General features: G+C 45.0%; 1 protein-coding gene across 3 annotated transcripts in view; it reads right to left on the reverse strand.

The window, feature by feature from the left end:
• Positions 1 to 15141, reverse strand: part of SRGAP3 (SLIT-ROBO Rho GTPase activating protein 3) — a 257900-nt gene that overhangs the window by 94833 nt on the left and 147926 nt on the right. The gene's annotated exons all lie outside the window — the stretch shown is intronic.

Genomic DNA, 15141 nt, shown 5'->3' on the forward strand with positions numbered 1-15141 from the left:
ACCTCCCTTTCCCTGCCCACGTCACCCACCTGGCCCATGGAGGCATCTGGGTTTAAGACCCGTCAGCCAGTGGGGGTCTCTCAGGGGGCAGCCATTGGAACCCCTGGCATTCATCAAGGTCGGCAATCCCAGACCTGCTAAATTGGATCCTAGGAAAAAAAACCTTTTTAACAAATGCCCTGTTCATATCCTAACACTTGAAGGCCACTGAAGAGTCTGGCTCCCAAGACCCAACCTCCTGGCTCCCCCGTGGACCCTAACATCATTGAGTGCTGTGGATTCTCAGAGCCCCCCATACCCACACTCCTGCCTGAACTACCTCCTCTTGTATGTCTATGGCCAACTCCTCACCTAGTTTCAGCTCAATCTACACGAGCACTTGCAAAACACTTACTAGATACCAGCCTCACCTAGGCGCCAAAGACACAGAGCTCAGTGAGACATGGTTCCCGCTTTCTCAACTGCAGCTAGTGTTTATGAAGTATTTTTCATTTGCTGAATACTGTCCAAAGCCACTTCCATACACTATCTAATAAAACCTTTAAGGTAGGTACTATTGTGCCCACTTGACAGATGAGGGCTGGAGGCTCAGAAGGGTTGAGCGACTTGCTCTAGGCTGCATAGCTAGGAAATGGCAGAGCCAGGGTTCTGCTTTTGGTTGGTCTGACTCCAAAAACGGCACTTGTCATGTCTTTCTGTGATCTGTTTCCAGAGGGCCTAGCATGAGATGCAGGCACACAGATGAAAGAAGCCATTGCAACGCTGTAACAGCAATGAGTCCAGGCCACAGAGGAGGTACGAAGGAGGGTGTGCCCTCTGGCAGGACACCACGTGCCTGTCCAATATACTTTCTCACCACCTGTGCAGGAATCTGCATCCCTGGCCCTTGCCCCCACTTGTGGGCAGGCCTACTTCTCCCTTAGCCTGGTCCTTCTTGGCCCATCTGCCCTGTTAGAAACAAATCAGCCATTAGTATCCAAAATCTATAAAGAACTCACCAAACTCCACACCCAAAAAACAAATAATCCAGTGAAGAAATGGGCAGAAGACATGAATAGACACTTCTCTAAAGAAGACATCCAGATGGTCAACAGGCACATGAGAAGATGCTCAACATCACTCCTCATCAGGAAAATACAGATCAAAACCATACTGAGATATCACCTCATGGTCAGAGTGGCTAAAATGAACAAATCAGGAGACTGTAGATGCTGGAGAGGATGTGGAGAAATGGGAACCCTCTTGCACCATTAGTGGGAATGCACACTGGTGCAGCCACTCTGGAAAACAGTGTGGAGGCTCCTCAAAAAATTAAAAATAGAACTACCCTATGACCCAGCAATAGCACTTCTAGGAATTTACCCAAGGGATACAGGAGTACTGATGCATAGGGGCACTTGTACCCCACTGTTTATAGGTGCACTTTCAACAATAGCCAAATTATGGAAAGAGCCTAAATGCCCATCAACTGATGAATGGATAAAGAAGATATGGTTTATATATACAATGGAATACTACCTGGCAATGAGAAAGAATGAAACCTGGCCATTTGTAGCAACGTGGATGGAACTGGAGAGTGTTATGCTAAGTGAAATAAGTCAGGCAGAGAAAGACAGATATCATATGTTTTCACTCATATGTGGATCCTGAGAAACTTAACAGAAGACCATGGGGGAGTGGAAGGGAGAAAAAAAAGTTACAGAGAGGGAAGGAGGCAAACCATAAGACTCTTCAATACTGAGAACAAACTGAGGGCTGATGGGGGGTGGGGGGAGTGGGGAAAGTGGGTGATGGGCATTGAAGAGGGCACCTGTTGGGATGAGCACTGGGTGTTGTATGGAAACCAATTTGACAATAAATTATATATATATATATATACACACACACATACATATATACATATATATTTTATATATATATATACAAAATATATACAATATATATACAAAAGAAACAAATCATCCATGATGACCACCTCTCACTTCTCCCTTCCTTCTTCTTCTTCTAACAGGAGATGAGACATGGTGGGACTGACCCCTGCTTGCAAAGTCATACAAGATGGTCCATCAATCATGGGACCCAGTTTGACCAGAGTGCTTGTCTCTAGTGATTGGGTTAGAAAGAGAAACATATTCCAGGCGGAGCCAATGAGAATCTTCCCTGGGAGCTTTCTAACAACCATACTCTCAGATCCTCTCTCCTCTGGGGTTGCTAAGCTAGGATATCAGGAATCTTGGGCTGCCTGCAGTCATCTTGTCCATCACAAGGAGAGTCCAGGCCTTGACAACAGCATCTGCATCCTGGATCTAGTGAAGCCTAAACAAGACTTCTATCCAGACCTTCTCAGTTATTGGATCCAATAAATTGTCATTTTCGCTGATGTGAAAGAATACTGATGTAATCTGTGCTTATGTTGGTCTGAATGTACCAGAATGACCACAGAGCAAGACAGTCTTCTGAAACCCTCCACCAGGCACAAGCTTTCAAACAGTCCCTACAAAAGGAACAATTTCCAATCAATCAAAGCATAAGCTCCTTAAAGGCTGGGACTTCCTGTAGTTCTGATCACAAAGACTTGCATATAGAAGGAGCTCTATAATTGCCTGTCTATGAGCTAACTAATACACAGAAGCAATAGGAAACCAGAAAGCAGTAAAAAGTGGCCATCTTTGAATCTCCCCCCCCCCCCCGCAAAACAACCCATGCATTCATGTCAACATGGGACCAAATGGCAAAAATTTTTTTGACACAACAGTTCCTGAGTGAAATCAATTTTCTTTGCTCTGAAAATCTTGCCATGGGTGATTGATTTAGTTTTCTTTTAAACTTTTTTTTTTTTTTGAGAGAGAGAGAGCAAACGAGGGAGGGGCAGAGAGAAAGGGAGACAGAATCCCAAGCATGTTCCATGCTGTCAGCACAGAACCTAATGTGGGACTCGAAATCACAAACCGTGAGATCATACCCTGAGCCGAAATCAAGAGTTGGCACTTAACCATCTGAGCTACCCAGGCGCCCCTGATTTAGTTTTCAGTGCAGGGCTAATTGAACTTTTAGGGGGAAGCCCCCAAAAATTATTACCATAGGTCCCGGGCCTTCATGAGCTGTATTTGAAAGGTTCTGTTTTTAAAGGGCAAACTAACAGGTGGGTCATTTCCAGTGCTAATGTCACCCTTCGTGCCTAGAAAAATAAGATCATCCTAAAATGTTGGGTTTTAATGACAAGTCTCCCTCCACTTCTCTGAAGGAGACCATTAGAAACAATCCTCGAGAAAACATTAAAGCAGAGAGGGAGGTGGAAGCCGCCTCAACTCTCAGCTATCCTCTAGGGCCTCTCACCTTGTCAGGTGCTACAGCAGCAAAGGCTCGTCTCCCTCTGCTCGACTAGATGTTCTCATGTTGGGTTACCTTTGGGGACAGTTCATGGCTTTCCTAGTTCTGGGGTTCCAAGCAAACAATAGGAAACAAATTAAACAAAACAAAAGTTTTGGCTCTTTTAGCTGTAAATCCCACATTGTTTCCACGCTCCTGCTTGTTTTCTAAGCAATAACAAAACTTGAGACCCACAGATGTTCCCTATTTAAATACATGATATATGTACCACTGGCCATCTCCCAGAGCAATTGTGCATTTATTTCCCAAGCAAAGGCTTAAAAGGCGTGTCTCAGAGGAATGGGGCTTCTCCAGTTTGTCCTGGAAGGTCAGCTTATCCCTGGAAACAGCAGTTTAGACAGCTAGTTGGCTGTTTCTCTTAGCTGTGTCCTCACTTGCCAGTAAGTGGGCTGTGGGCATTCTGCCATGTCACAGCCCCTTGTCCCCAAACAACAGCCATAGCCTACTCTCTCCCCCACCTTCCATCCGGACCCTTGTTACTCTTCCCCTCTCCCCTATCATCTTCCTGTCCCTGTTCCTGGACACCTCCCTGCTTTTCCTCCCCTTCCCAAACTAGTCTATGTCTCCTGTTGCTGCAGCTCCAAATGTTGTCATCTGCATGTTTGTGTAAGAAGCTGGAATGCACACTTGAGCCCTGAACTCTTCCCCCTGTTGCCGGAGCCGGGATACCAGATTGCAGGAAGCAGGAAGGCCCCGGGACTGCTCATCAGAGGTTCTTGGCAGCAGTGGGCCCCACCGATGCATGCCCAGGAGCTCAGCAATGTCACCCTCCTCCCCCTGTAATTACTCTCCAGCATCCCTCTGGCATGCTGTTTGCACCGAAGGCCTCCGTTTTCAGAAATGCTTAACAAAACAGGTCTAAGGAAGTCCAAGCATACCTTGGAATGACTACAAACAAGTGCTCTGACAGGCTAGGAGTTTCTAGATCTCTACTAGTAACACTAAGTATTATTATTATTAATAACGCTTGCTATCATTGTTAATTATAATGCCCAGTACTATTACTACTAATACTACTTGTCAGTATAGATAATGACAACAACACTGTTAGTGAACAATACTAGCTATTGTTCATGAATCTCTCAGCATGTGCCAGGCCCAGTGATGCCTGCTTTACAGATAATCACTCACTTAAGCCTAATATCAGCCCTTTCTTTATGGGAGGCACTATCATTAACCTTACTTTAAAGACTGGGACATAGGAGCTCAGGGAGGGTGAGTAATATGCCCAAGACCATAGAGCTGGCAGATGGGATGCTCTCAAACATTCCACTCTACTGCCCCCACTGGGAGAATTAGCATTCTATGTGCCTTAAGAATTTTTTTCCCCAAGCATTCCCAAATAATTATAAAACATGGGTACTCCTCTGCCTTTAGTATGAAGAGCATAGTGACATTTACAAGGCTCTGCTTTAGATCATCATAAATATCAGATAACACACAGTGCCCAGGGCCACTCTGCAGAATCTCCCGTTATCTGTGGCCAAGTCCCTGCCCTCCCCCTGGCCTCCAGGTCAAGGCAGAAGGAGATGCGGTGGAATGCTGACCTGAGTCTCTCTGGAAACAGAACATATTCAGTAGTCTTTCTGGACTACATCCCTGATGCCGACCTACATTTTTTGTTTCTTTTTTTTTTTTTGCCATGAATCTCTTACAGATAAGGAGAGAAAAATTTGTAGTGAGGGAAGGGGAGCATGACAAAGCTATCTTTCTGAAAAACCAGTATCTATGAAAACCTGAAGCCACTGAGTTTTGAGCTGTTTTTTTTTTCCCCTCTCTAGATGATCTTCGAGGTGAATACAAATGTTGTCAGGCTTATTTGTTAGATTCAAAATATTATTAATCACGTATTACTGCTGCATCACTGATCCGAGACATCACTTTACCCTCCTTGTCATTTTATCATCTGATCTTTTTTTTCATCTGCATTGTTGTGAACAGGATGTAATACAGACTGCTTTGGCGTTTCAAAAATGTCTGTAGCCAGGGCACTCGGGTGGCTCAGTCGGTTAAGCGACCGACTTCGGCTCAGGTCATGATCTCGCAGCTCATGGGTTCGAGCCCCGTGTTGGGTTCTGTGCTGACAGCTCAGAGCCTGGAGCCTGCTTCAGATTCTGCGTCCCCCTTTCTCTCTGCACCACCCCCCTCAAAAATAAATAAACATTAAAAAATTTTTTAAAATGTCTGTAGCCAGCTACCCAGCACCTTTCTACCCATTTGCCCATCCACCCGTCTATATGTCCACCCATCCACCCACCCATGTACTCGTGAACCTACCCACCCATCTACTCATCCATCCATCCTTTCCTTCCTTTCTATTCCCATAGCACCCTCCCTGACCCAGGCTCCTACCATCCCTTCACCACTAATCTGCGTATTAGTGTGTATGTGTAATAACATGTAACTGCTCTCCCTGAGTCCAGCATCTCTCTTTCAAAGCCATCAAATATATCAAATCAATCATCCTTAAAGTTGACTCTGGTTACGTCATCGCCATTCAAGAACCATCAGTGATTCTCCAATGTCTAGAAAATAAATCCCAACTTATTCTGACATCCAAGGGCTTCTTCAATCTGTCTCCAACAGGCCTTTGTCCCCCCACCTTTATTTCAGTTCTCCAATATTTCAAACATACAGAAGGGTAGAGAAAACAATAACAAACACTCATGAACATGCCACCCAAATTAGATTTTTCTGTTTTCGCTCCAAAACTACTCTTAGAAAGCAAAATGTTCCAGATACCACTGAAGCGTCCTTTGTCCCCTTTCTTCCTCCCTCCTTCCTCAACTGCTACTCTGCAGCTAGTGTGCCTTCCACAGCCCACCTTTGCATACCTTTAGGTCACACAGGTTTCTAATACTATAAACAATATGAACTAGGGGCACCTGGGTGGCTCAGTCGGTGAAGCATCTGACTTCGGCTCGGGTCATGATCTCATGGTTCACGGGTTTGAGCCCCACATCAGACTCTGTGCTGAGAGTGTGGAGCCTGCTCGGGATTCTCTCTCTCCCTTTCTCTCCACCCCTCCCCAACTCATGAGCACACGCGCGTGCTCTCTCTAAATAAATAAATAAATAAAAACTCAAAAACAAACATGAACTATTAATTTGTTTTAAATTGTTTAAAAATATCACAGCTCAGCTTGCTTTTTTCACCCAATGTTGCATTTTCCAATTTTATCTACATTGTTACATACACATCTAGTTCCGTCATCTTAAGGATTGTATGCTATTCCATTGAATGACTATAGATAGTTTATTTAGCCATCCCCTTCATGATGGACAGTTAAGTGTTTTTGTTTCTTTACTATAAACACTATTGCAGCAAACACCCTATTACAAGGTTTGTGTGTGTGTGTGATATACTAGAATATTTTTAGATTATACTCAGACGTGGAATTGCTGGGTCACAGGGTGTATACCTCTTTCTTCACTGTTGCTACATTAAGCCCAGTTGTTCCCCAAAGGGGCTGGACCAATTTACAGGTCATGAGAGCTCCCTGTTGCCCCACATTATTGTCAGCACTTAGGACTGTCCTACCAATCTAAATGGGAGTCAAACTGTGTCTCATTTGGTTTTCTCTTTACTTATTTGTTGTTGCAGGAAGATTTTTTTTTATTCGAACATAATGGAATTTGTCAATATTTTTCTTTAGAGTTTGTGCTTTTCTTATGTTTCCTTTAGGCAAAAGAAACCTTCTTTTTTATGTTTCTTTTCCTATCCCCAGGGTTTTAAATATAACCTCCTACATTTTCTTCTATAGTTTTAAAGTATTGCTTTTTACCTCTAGTGCTTTAATCTACCTAGAATATATTGTTGTGAATGAAGGTAGAGGTCTCATTTTTCCATATAAAAAAATATGTGTGTGTGTATGTGTAAAATCATTTCCCGAAAATAACCCCCAAAATGACAACCAGTGGAATCTACCGACCAATCTGTAATGCAACACTGTCATGTACTGTGCTCTCATTTGCAAAAAGTCCTGTTCTGTCCCATTAGTCAGCTTACCTAGCACTGCTCTAGAACTGCCTGTTTTACTGACTATCACTTTAGAGGAGCTCTCGATATCTAATAAGGCCAATGCTTCAACAAAAATTTAAAAATATAACCCACAGACCTTATTTTCTTATCAACTGTGATAAAGTTATAAGTTAAAAGCAAGCATAAAGCTTTAAAAAAAAAACCTTTGAAACTAAAGTAAACACAATTCTGAATAATTCATGGGTCAAAGAAGAAATTGCCATGGAAATTATGAAATATTAATCTCTGAATGACAATGAAAGCATCACTTATTGAAACTTTTAGGATGCAGCTAATTTGTAGCATTAATGGCATTAATCTTCAATCATTCTTATTTTTTAATGGACCTGGCTGACACACAGGAATATGATTAATTTCTGCAACCAGCCATCTTGCTGAATTCTCTTCAACAGGAAGTATGATATTTGCTGTTGGCTTTTGGTAAATGCCCTTTATCAGGCTAAAGAAGTTTTCTGCTTATTCCTGTTTGCTAAGAGTTTTTGTCTTAAATGGTGAAAATTTAGAAACATGCCTTTTAAAAGTCAAGAATACCACTTCTCTCCCATATCCCTCCATACTGTACGAGATGAAGGTCCTAGCCAATATAATAAGGCAAGAAAAAGAAATAAGAGGTTATAAAAGAAGAGACAAGGCCACCATGATTTAGAACTAATCAGTGAGTGGCTTTCTGAGCATATTTTTTCTTGTTTCTGACACTTTGTTTAATCTGTATGCCCTGAATAAAATATTCCTTCATCCCATCTCCAAAATTAAGTCTCACTGTGTTCTTTCTCAAAGCCCCAATAACCATCCTAATAAAGTTAATATTTATTGATTACTTACTGTGTACCAGGTAGTGGTTTTATATAATCTTTCTTTAATCCTTACAACAACCCCATGAAGGAGGTTATTATTAGCTTCATCTTGAAAATGAACTCACATGGTCAGAAAGTGGCAAAATAGGGACTGAGCCAGGGAATCTGTTCACAGCCCTAACCACTGCACTGGACTGCAACACTGACCTATCAGCTCGTGATACAGGACCCAGACATTTCTGTCCACCAGCCTTTGCTTTGGTCTGGAATCCCATGTCTGACTTTTCTCAAATCTCTGCATATCTGTATGGTGACGTGCCACCCAGGTCACTTTCAGTCCCTTTTAATCCCCCAGCTGTGTGGAGGGCTGCTGGCAGACAGGAACTACCTTGGCTAAAGAGCAGTTAGCCAAGACCTAGGTCTGCCTAAGACCATGCCCCCTTCTGGGAGCACCAAAAAGGTAAAGGTCCATCCTCCTTGCCCCTACTCAGGAGAACTCAGAAGGGCCAGCCCAGCTTCCGAGCTCCCCCAAGGAGTCAACTGAGGCTTTAGCTGTGACTGCACCACAGCCCAACTTCTCCATTCACTGACTCCTGCTTTCCCTCCTTTCCTTCTGCAGGTGGAAACCCCAAGAACATTTGCTCATATACCCCTGCGTTGTAATCACTCTCAATCATCTTCCGGGGGAACCCAAACTGGGATAAATCCTAATATTTCAGAACTCACTTCAAAAGCTGCATCCCCAACATAAAACCTTCCCTGAGCCCCAACCTCCAGCCCAGATTAGAAGTCCTCCTCCCTCTGAACCAATATCCCTCTCTGCTACATTTGAATCACAGCCACACACCTGTCTTTGCTTCCATTCTACAGTGTGATCTCCCTGAAAGAGGGCACTGTGTCTGACTCATCTATCTTCTTCACCACCTAACACCAAACATGGGCTCCAGTCACACACATCTGGAGTCCAATTCCAGCTCACCTTCATCAGCATCAGTTCCCTCATCCATAAAATGGGATGATGACAGCATCTTGCTCTTAGGATTTAAGAATTAAGTATCTATGGAGTGCTTAGCCCAGAGCCCAGCACACAGTAAGCACTCACTGTTTGCTTTCTATGATTATTGTTTGCCTACTGTCATGATAGCACTAATAAATGTTTATTGAGGGGGTTGAATGCCTGATGGTGACCAGCTCAGCAGGCTGTACTAGCAGAGTGAGTGTTCACGACTTCATCTCCGTGGGAGCCGGTGGAGATTGGCTGAGGGTTTCTCGTTCCCTTGGCACTTTGCCCACTTGCTCTGTCTCCATGTAGGCCTCCTAGCTAGACCCTCCAGCATGCAAACCCTCACTCTCTCCTGCAACCACAAAATAAAAAATAAACTTGGCTTTGAATCCAAGGCCATTGGTGCTTTTGATCTTGGTTACAAAGCAAGGCAATTATTGGACACAAAAGCCCTGATTTATTTATGAAATGCGACGGACATCTTCGAGGCGGGAACGAAAAAGCTCACTGAAGACCAAGACCTATTGCCACACAGTGAATGGCTGCTTTCAAACACAAGCCCCCCAGATGCCTTCTCTTCTCTGCTGAGAGTCTTTCCTCATTAGTGCTTCCTCCAGAACACCGCAGCTCCCAACAATCAAATTCACTTCACGGCCAGGCAAGTAATTAAATTCTGCAGGCATCGGAGCATAGAATAATGGATGGCTATTGTTAAGGAGGCTGAGACTGAAAATGGAATGAATGGGCTTCAATGCCCAGTCTCAAACATGGTAGGGGCAGGAAGGGAGAGCAGGCAGGATGCAGATGGACCCCCCCCCCACCCACCACCACCACCACCACTGGTGCTCCGCAGGGGTTAGTAGATTCAGTACAGGACCTGGAGTGGAAAAACCTGCATTTGGGGCCAGATGCTGTGCTTACCAGAGGCAGGCCGCAGTTTCCTCACCTGTGAAACGAGGAGGTCAGTTATTCTCCATGTGTGGTCCCCAGACCAGCAGTATCAGCATCGCCAAGGAACTTGTTAGAAATGCAGATTCTCAGGCCTCTCTCCCCCTTACTAAATCAGACATTGTGGCAGTGGGGCCTAGCAATCTGCTTAACAAGACCTCTAGGTGTTTCTGATGCTAGAATTTGTGAATCACTGGTAGATAATGTTTAAAATTGAGGCCGCAAATTCAAATGCATGAAGGGGCCAGGGAGGCAAAATAAAGGAGCCAAGCAGGTATGCTACACTAGACGAGAGCAAGGACCCTGGGGCAGTGGGGAGAGTGTGCCCTGCCTATAGGGGCTACCAGCTACTCAGTCCCAGCCAACTCAACCAAGAATTACCTATGGGGATCTGATATTGACAGGACTTCTTAAAAATGCAAAGTCCTGGTTTTTATGTGAACTCCTACAATTTTCAAATATTGGTTTTATTTTTCTTAACATAATGAGGGCCATGCAGACTATCCTTGAGAACCAAATTCAACTGAAGACTGCCATTTTGCAGCCTCTCTTTTGAGTTACCTTGGACCTCCACTGTGATATACCCATTGTGCTCTTGACTTTCTCCAAACACTGAACTCCCAACGTCCTTTCTCCATTTGGCAGACTCCTATTCATCCTTCAATACCCAACTCAAAGGTCACCCACTGTGAACTCATCCTCAACCGTCTGACCCACTTTCCACCTCTCCACTAAGAAGGTAAAGAAGAATCAAACATGAGGTTAAAGAATTGACACACCGAAGAAGGAAACACAGAGGGAAGAACACACCGAAGAAGGGAACACAGAGACATAGAGAAGTTATAAAAGTGTTTCCCCACAGAGGAGGAATAAGGACCTCTCAGAAGAGTTACCCTATTGCTGCTTGAAAAATCACTTAAAGAAAACAGTTATCCCATTAGACCAGAATCTAACTTTTTATTTATTTTAGAGAGAGAGAGGGGCAGGGAGGGGCGGAGAAAGAGAGAGAGAGAATCCCAAGCAGGCTCCATGTTCAGCACAAAGCCTGACATGGGGCTCAATCCCATGACCCTGGAATCATAACCTGAGCCAAAATCAAAAGTCAGATAGATGTTCAACCAACTGAGCCACGCAGATGCCCTGAGCAGAATCTAATAAGATGAAGTTTGAAAAGACCAAATATAAAGAAACCAAGTACAGAATTCAAAAGATAGATTTAAAAAAAAAACAGCTGGCATAAAAATACCAGGGATTCAAGCAGGGAGCTCAGAGGGAGCCAACCATGTGAAGAGACTGAGGTCAAAAAGGCAAAAGCCTGCATAAGTTTCGTTATTAGAAAGAATGTGTCTAGACAGCTCTGTTCTACTCTTAGCCCTTCAAACCTTCCTGGAGTATTCTGAATAGATCTGAATGTTAACTTGTGCAGGTCAGAGAAGCCTGGGGCATGACTTAGGTGGGGGGGAAGCATGAAACTAAATCACAGGGTGAACTGAAGGGACCTGGGGTGTTTACTCAGAGGTGGGAAAGATCTGGCTGGGTGGTCATGATTTCTATCTTCGAGCAACTGACAAGTCTCCACGTGGATTGGTCTATGTGGCCCTCAGGACGTGACCAGGATCGTGAGTGTAAACACTGAGATTTTATTTCAACATTGGGGAGAACTTTCTATTGATCGTGGTTGTCCCCAAATGGAATGAGCTATCCTGAGAGGTAATGAATACCATTTCTTAGGGACATCTAGCAGAGGGAGGGCCAGCTCCTGCAGAGAATGATAAAGGGACTAGAAAAGAGGCCTAGTGGACATCTGTTGTTTTATTTCTCCCTACTTATAAGAGGACTCCAGTTTTTCAGGGGAACCACCCATTCTCTGTTCATGGGTTAGGTGGAGTTGAGTGTGTACGTGGCTTCAGGGGTGGGGATGTTTCCTGAGCCTGGTCAGTCAGAGCACTGCCTCTCGCTGGCCACAGGTGCAGCTTCAGGAGCGCTGGTGTGACCCATGTTGAGAAATCAGAGCCTATAAGACTCAATTCTGGGAGAAAGGAGCTCTCACTTTCCATGGGGCTTGATGCAGGGGGGATGTAAGCCTGGAGGGGGGGGCATGTGGTTATCACATGGAGAGAGACTTCCTGTGAAAGAGTCCTTCACCCCACCCCCCCAAAAATTGAGGAAACAGAGAAAACTGGAGCAGAGCTGCAGAGAGATGGGAGTTCTTCTGTGCCCTTGAAGCCCCCATGCCTAAAGCCAGCCTTGCTCTGGAGAGCTGGTAAGTCCCTTTCCTCCTTCAAGTCAGTTGAGTCGGGTTTCTGTTGTTCACAACCATAAAAGCTCTGACCAACATGATGGCTTCTAAGATCTCAGCCAGTTCCTTTGGCTACACCGGATCCTTATCTCATACTTAAAGCAAGGGCCACCTGTGTGCGTATGTCCACTTGCCCGCAGGAATCCTAGGATGGCTTGTGGAATGGGAAGTGCTGCTTCTAGTCATAAGAACAGACTGCACTGCAAGGGGAAATGGAGAATCATGAGAAGGTAAGTTATTAAGTCAAAGAGCACCCTGAGACAGCAAGAACCTGGTAGGCAGAGCAGCTGCCCCAAACCCAGGAAGGACAGCTGGCCTGGAAGCTTCTCCCTTCCTGCAGATGCATGAGCAGCTCATGGCTTGGTGGGTGGGGAAGGAACATCCCCTCGAGTGTTAGGACCCAGCTCAGGAATAGGGAGGAGGCTCCAGTCTTCAGGGTCACTAGAGAGCCACCATTTAATGAGCACCTGCTGGATGCCAGGCCTGTGTTGGGCACTTGGCCTACCTCTGCTCTTCAGAGCAGCCCCCTAGAGTGGGCACTGTCACCATCTCCATCTCCTAGGTGAGAAAACTGAGGCTCAGAGATTGGCCCGGGTTCACAAGTCAGTGAGGGGCAGTTCTGAGACAAACTTCAAAAGCCCAGCCATACTGCTTCCTGCCGGTGATGAAAATGGGCCCAAAGTGGACAAGTCTGGGTTCTCTGGCAGTTTTTCAGGCTTTACCCCCTCATTAGTAAGATGGAGTGAATGACGATCCCACTCCCCAGTCTGACCAGAGACGGCCTCACCGTTGCTGGAGGTCTGCAGGATCTATTAGTACATAAGGAGTGCAGCCTCCGTGCCGAGATTATCTATAGCTGATGTGACACAAAGGGACCGCGCTGTGCTAAATCAGCCAGCCAGACTCTTCTCCGGCTCTCTCCTGGCCCACAGGGGCCAGGCCGTTTCCTTTGTTCCACAGGCACAGGCCTGGTAACAAGGCAGCCAGAAGCTCAGCTGTCGACATTTTTTCATTATTTTCTACCCTGTTAACCTCCATCACCAGTGAGGCTGCTGTCAGCCTAAATGAGAACTGAAAAGATTTATCTCACTTGTCCCAGGGCTCAGTCAGGAAAAAGACCCTTCATTTCCTAACGGCTCTGATGACCCTTTCTCTGTGAGTCACTCCCACCCAGGAAAAAGATGTGACACTGGCAGCAGGCGGGGGCTTCTGGCCAGACCGAGTGATCGGAATCAGCTGTTTGGTTTTGCAAAGCACTGTGATTTTTTTTTTTATTATTGCACTGTATTTACCTTCCTAATTATGTTTGCTCACACAAATATTAAACTTAGACCACGTTTCATAAACACTGCCCCAAGAGGGGACCGGCACATATTGTGTGGTGGGAGGGAATTAGCCTGTGATTACCGTTTTGCTGTAGAAGTTGTCCTCAAAGTGGACAACCCAAATACAGACCACAGAGAGATTATTACATTTCAAATCAACTTGTTCTCCTCCTTGTGCTTCTAGCAATCCCAGGTCACCTAATCCCTAAAATTGGCGCCTAGTAAGATGAGCTCAATAATTTTGGTAATAACACTCACGTTGGTAGAGTGGTAGCCAGCTTTCCTGAACACTTACCGACCGTGTCTTTCTTCGGACTAACACCCTCTTTTGTAAAGAAATTTTTTAATGTTTACTTTTGAGAGAGAGAGAGAGAGAGAGAAAGAGAGAGAGAGGGGAAGGGGCAGAGAGAGGGAGACAGAGAATCCGAAGCAGGCTCAGCGTTCTCAGCACAAAGCCCAACACGGGGCTCGAACTCATGAACTATGAGATCATGACCCGTGTCAAAGTCATTTTTGTTTTTTCCTTTTTATTTTTTTTAAAGAGTTAACACTCTCTTAATCGTCCCTAAGGCCCTGTGTGTCTTTTTATCCTCATCTCACAAATGAAGAAACTGAGGCACAGAGTTAAAGTAACAACACCCAAAGACACACAGCTGATAAATGATGGAACCAGGATTGTGAACCTATGAACCCAGAAATTTAAAACCTCTGGACCCAGAGACCACACCCTGGTCAACGCCTCCCTGTCCTTCACATGTACTACTGGGAAATAGTTGACCCTAAAACCATTTGATACGACACAGAAGATGAGGCTCGCTGAAGCCAAAGGACCAGCCCATTTTACAGAGAGGACACTGAAGTTCACAAAGGTGGGTTCAGTTCTACAAACATTACACACATCATCTACTGTCTGCCAGGCACTGCGCGAGAGGCCTGGGATATAGAGGCCTCAGGGCACATACAAGTGACTGTTCCCTGCACACCTGACTTCTGGGCATTTATACGGGTAAAACCTTTCTGAAAACAACTAAGCACTTTGCTACAAGTCTTAAAAATGAGCAAACTTTTGACCCAAAAATTCCTGTTGCAGAACCCGACCATAAGATAATAGCAGTGACCATGACGTAAGTATATATACAAAGACACTCACAGCAGTGTTACTTCTAAGAGTAAAATAATGGAAATAAGCTAAGTGTTCAACAATAAAAGATTGGTTAAATAAATGAGGGTAGGGGCGCCTGGGTGGCGCAGTCGGTTAAGCGTCCGACTTCAGCCAGGTCACGATCTCGCAGTCTGTGAGTTCGAGCCCCGCGTCGGGCTCTGGGCTGATGGCTCAGAGCC

This window comes from Lynx rufus, unplaced genomic scaffold, assembly GCF_022079265.1.
Source record: "Lynx rufus isolate CCGP_SWC_20201006 ecotype Redwood Valley unplaced genomic scaffold, mLynRuf1.p SCAF_4, whole genome shotgun sequence".
NCBI lineage: Eukaryota > Metazoa > Chordata > Mammalia > Carnivora > Felidae > Lynx > Lynx rufus.